This window comes from Phaenicophaeus curvirostris, unplaced genomic scaffold (genome assembly GCF_032191515.1).
Source record: "Phaenicophaeus curvirostris isolate KB17595 unplaced genomic scaffold, BPBGC_Pcur_1.0 scaffold_67, whole genome shotgun sequence".
Taxonomy (NCBI): domain Eukaryota; kingdom Metazoa; phylum Chordata; class Aves; order Cuculiformes; family Cuculidae; genus Phaenicophaeus; species Phaenicophaeus curvirostris.
This window is the reverse complement of record NW_027206689.1, coordinates 909,439-914,243: the sequence shown is the minus strand read 5'-3', so window position 1 is coordinate 914,243 and position 4,805 is coordinate 909,439.

Sequence of the window (4,805 nt, the reverse complement as noted above, 5' to 3'; positions counted from 1 at the left end):
TCTCCGCCCCTCTTTAAACTTGTGCACCCCTCTTTGCCCTTGTCCGCCCCTCTTTGCCCTTGTCCGCACATCTTTGCCCTTGTCCGACCCTCTTTGAACCTGTCCCGTGTTCTCCGCCCTTCTCCGCCCCTCTTTGCTCTTGTATGCACACCTTTGCCCTTGTCCGACACTCTTTGCACTTGTCCGCCCATATTTGCCCTTGTACGCCCCTCTTTGCCCTGGTCTGCCTCTCTTTGCCCTTGTCCGAACCTCTTGGCCCTTGTCCGCCCGTCTTTGCCATTTCCGCCCCTCTTTGCCCTTGTCCGCCCTTCTTTGCCCTTGTCCGCTCCTTTTTCCTCTTGTCCGCCCCTTTTTCCCCTTGTCCGCCGCTCTTTGCCCTTTTCTGCGCCTCTTTATCCTTGTCCGTCCCTCTTTGTCCTTGTCCGCCACTCTTTGCCCTTGTCCGCACCTCTTTCCCCTTGTCCGTACCTCTTTGCCCTTGTCCGCCCCTCTTTGCCCTTGTCCGCCCCTCTTTGCCCTTGTCCGCCCCTCTTTGCCCTTGTCCGCCCCTCTTTGCCTTTGTGCGCCCCTCTTTGACCTTGTCCCGTACTCTCCGCACTTCTCCGCCCCTCTTTGCCCTTGTCCGCCCCTCTTTGCCCTAGTCCGCCCCTCTTTGCCCTAGTCCGCCCCTCTTTGCCCTAGTCCGCCCGTCTTTGCCCTAGTCCGCCCGTCTTTGCCCTAGTCCGCCCCTCTTTGCCCTAGTCCGCCCCTCTTTGCCCTAGTCCGCCCGTCTTTGCCTTTGTCCGCCCCTCTTTGCCCTGGTCCGCCCCTCTTTGCTGTTTCCGACCCTCTCTGCCCTTTTCCGCCCTTCTTTGCTCTTGTCTACCCCTCTTTGAACTTGTCCACTCCTCTTTGCCTTTCTCCACCCCTCTTTGCCATTCTCCGCCCGTCTTTGCCCTTGTCCCGTATTCTCCTCAATTCTCCGCCCCTCTTTTCCCTTGTCCGCCCCTCTTTGCCTTGTCTGACCCTCTTTGCCCTTGTCCTGTATTCTCCGCAATTCTCCATCACTCTTTGCACTTGTCTGCCCGTCTTTGCCCTTGGCCGCCCATCTTTTCCCTTGTCCACCCGTCTTTCCCCTTGTCCGCCCCTCTTTGAACTTGTCCGCCCGTCTTTGCCCTTATCCGCCCCTCTTTGCCCTTGTCCCGTATTCTCTGTACTTGTCCGTCACTCTTTGCCATTGTCAGCTCGTCCTTTCGCTTGTCCGCCCCTCTTTGCTCTTGTCCGTCCCTCTTTGCCCTTGTCCGTCCTTCTTTGTCCTTGTCCGCCCCTCTTTGCCCTTTTCCGCCCCTCTTTGTGCTTCTCCGCCCCTCTTTGCTCTTGTCCGCACACCTTTGCCATTTTTCCGCCCCTCTTTGCACTTGTCCGACCCTCTTTGTATTTGTCCGACCCTCTTTGACCCTTTCCCTTGTTCTCTGCCTTTGTCCGCATCTCTTTACCCTTGTCCGACCCTCTTTGCACTTGTCCGCCCCTATTTGCACTTGTCCACCCCTCTTTACCATGGTCCGCTCCTCTTTGCACTTCTCCGCCCCTTTTTGCCCTTGTCCGCCCCTCTTTGCCCTGGTCTACACCTCCTTACACTTGTCCGCCCCTCTTTGCCCTTTTGCGCCCCTCTTTGCCATTGTCCCACATTGTCCACCCTTCTCCGCCCCTCTTTGCCCTTTTCCAGTATTCTATGCACTTGTCCCCCCCTCATTGCCCTTGTAGGCCCCTCCTTGCTCTTGTCCGACCCTCTTTGCCCTTGTCCGCCCCTCTTTGAACTCATCTGCCCCTCTTTGCCCTTGTCCGCCCCTCTTTGCACTTTTCCTCCCCTCTTTGCCCTTGTCCGCCCCTCTTTGCACTTTTCCTCCCCTCTTTGCCCTTGTCCGCCCCTCTTTGCGCTTTTCCTCCCCTCTTATCCCTTGTCCGCCCCTCTTATCCCTTGTCCGCCCCTCTTATCACTTGTCCACCCGTCTTTGCCTTTGTCCTCCCATCCTTACCCTTGTCCGAACCTCTTTGCACTTGTGCGACCCTTTTTGCCCTTGTCCACCCCTCTTTGCCCTTGTTTGTCCCTCTTTGCCGTTGTCTGCCCCTCTTTGCCCTTGTCCAGTATTCTCCGCACTTCTCCGCCCCTCTTTGCTCTTGCCCGCACCTCTTTGCCTTTGTCCGAGCCTCTTTGCCCTTGTCCGCCCGTCATTGCCCTTGTCCGCCCGTCTTCTTCCTTGTCCGACCCTCTTTGCTCTTGTCCGACCCTCTTTGCTCTTGTCCGACCCTCTTTGCCCTTGTCCGCCCCTCTTTGCCCTTGTCCGTCCCTCTTTGCTATTTTCCGCCCCTGTTTGTCCTTTGTCCGCCCGTCTTTGCCCTTGTGCATTTGTCCCGTGTTCTCCGCACTTGTCCACCCTTCTTTTCCCTTCTACCATATTCTCCGCCCTTCTCTGCCCCTTTTTGCCCTTGTCCCATATTCTCCAACCTTCTCCGACCCTCTTTGCACTTGTCCCGTATTCTCCGCAATTATCCGCCCCTCTTTGACCTTGTCACGTATTCTCCGCACTTCTCCGCCCCTCTTTGCCCTTGTCCGCCCCTCTTTGCCCTTGTCCGCCCCTCTTTGCCCTTGTCCGCCCCTCTTTGCCCTTGTCTGCCCCTCTTTGCCTTTGTCCCGTATTCTCCGCACTTCTCCGCCCCTCTTTCACCTTGTCCGCCCCTCTTTGCACTTGTCCGCTCCTCTTTGCCCTTGTGCTGATTTTTCCGCACTTCTCCGCGCCTCTTAACACTTGTCCGCCCTTCTTTGCCCTTGTCCGCCAATCTTTGCCCTTGTCCGCCCCTCCTTACCCTTCTCCGACCCTCTTTGATCTTGTCCGCCCCTCTTTGCCCCTGTCCAGTATTTTCTGCACTTCTCCGCCCCTCTTTGCCCTTGTCCGCCCCTCTTTGCACTTTTCCGCTCCTCTTTGCCCTTGTCCAACCCTCTCTGCCCTTGTCCGACCCTCTTTGCTCTTGTCCACACGTCTTTGCTCTTCTCCCCACCTCTTTGTCCTTGTCCCGTATTCTACGCAATTCTCCGCCCCTCTTTGCCCTTCTCCACACCTCTTTGCCCTTGTCCGCCCCTCTTTGAACTTGTCCGACCCTCTTTCCCTTGTCCGCCGCTCTTTGCCCTTGTCCACCCCTCTTTGCTGTTGTCCACCTTTCTTTACCCTTGTCCCGTAATCTCCGCACTTCTCTGCCCCTCTTTGCCCTTCTCCCGTATTCTACGCAGTTCTTAGCCACTCTTTGACCTTGTCCCGTATTCTCCTCACTTCTCCGCCCCTCTTTGCTGTTTTCCAAACCGTTTTGCCCTTGTCCGCCCCTCTTGGCACTTATCCGGACTTCTTTGCCCTTGTCCGCCCCTCTTAGCACTTGTTCGAACCTCTTTCCCTTTGTCCGCCCCTCTTTGCCCTTGTCCGCCCCTCTTTGCCCTTGTCCGGCCCTCTTTGCCCTTGTCCGCCCCTCTTTGCCCTTGTCCGCCCCTCTTTGCCCTTGTCCGCCCCTCTTTGCCCTTGTCCGCCCCTCTTTGCCCTTGTCCGCCCCTCTTTGCCCTTGTTCCATATTCTCCGAAGTTTCCACCCCTCTTTGCCCTTGTCCGCGGCTCTTTGACCTTGTCCACCCCTCTTTGCATTGTCCGCCCCTATTTGCCGTTGTCCCATGTTCTTTGCACTTCTCCGCCGCTCTTTGCCCTTCTCCTGTATTCTCCACCCTAGTCCGTCCCTCTTTGACCTTGTCCGCCCCTCTTTGCCCTTGTACGACCCTCTTTGCACTTGTCTGCCTGTCTTTGCCCTTTTCCGCCCCTCTTTGCCCTTGTCCCATATTCTCCGCAATTCTCCACCACTCTTTGCCCTTGTCCGCCCTTATTTGCCATTCTCCACCCCTCTATGCCCTTATCCACCCCTCTTTGCCCTTGTCCACCACTCTTTGCCCTTGTCCGCCCCTTTTTGCCCTTGTCCGCCCCTCTTTGCCCTTGTCCGCCCCTATTTGCCATTGTCCACCCCTCTTTACCCTTGTCCCGTATTCTCCGCACTTCTCTGCCCCTCTTTGCCCTTCTCCGGTATTCTCCGCAGTTCAAAGCCACTCTTTGACCTTGTCGCGTATTCTCCGCACTTCTCCGCCCCTCTTTGCTATTTTCCAAAACTTTTTGCCCTTGTCCGCCCCTCTTTGCCCTTGTCCGCCCCTCTTTGCCCTTGTCCGCCCCTCTTTGCCCTTGTCCGCCCCTCTTTGCCCTTGTCCGCCCCTCTTTGCCCTTGTCCGCCCCTCTTTGCCCTTGTCCGCCCCTCTTTGCCCTTGTCCGCCCCTCTTTGCACTTGTCCGCCCCTCTTTGCACTTGTCCGCCCCTCTTTGCACTTGTCCGACCCTCTTTGCCCTTGTCCCATATTCTCCGCCCTGGTCCGCCCCTCTTTGCCTTTGTCCGCCCCTCTTTGCCTTTGTCCGCCCCTCTTTGCCTTTGTCCGCCCCTCTTTGCCTTTGTCCGCCCCTCTTTGCCCTTGTCCGCCCCTCTTTGCCCTTGTCCACCCCACTCTGCCCTTGTCCGACACTCTTTGCTCTTGTCCACCCTTCTTTGCACTTGTCCGCAACTCTTTCTCCTTGTCCTGTATTCTCCGCACTTCTCCGCACCTCTTTGCCCTTGTCCGCCCCTCTTTGCCCTTGTCCCATGTTCTCCACAATTGTCCGCCCCTCTGTGCCCTTGTCCCCCCCTCTTTGCTCTTGTCTGCCCCTCTTTGCCATTGTCCATCCCTCTTTGCCCTTGTCCGCCCCTCTTTGCACTT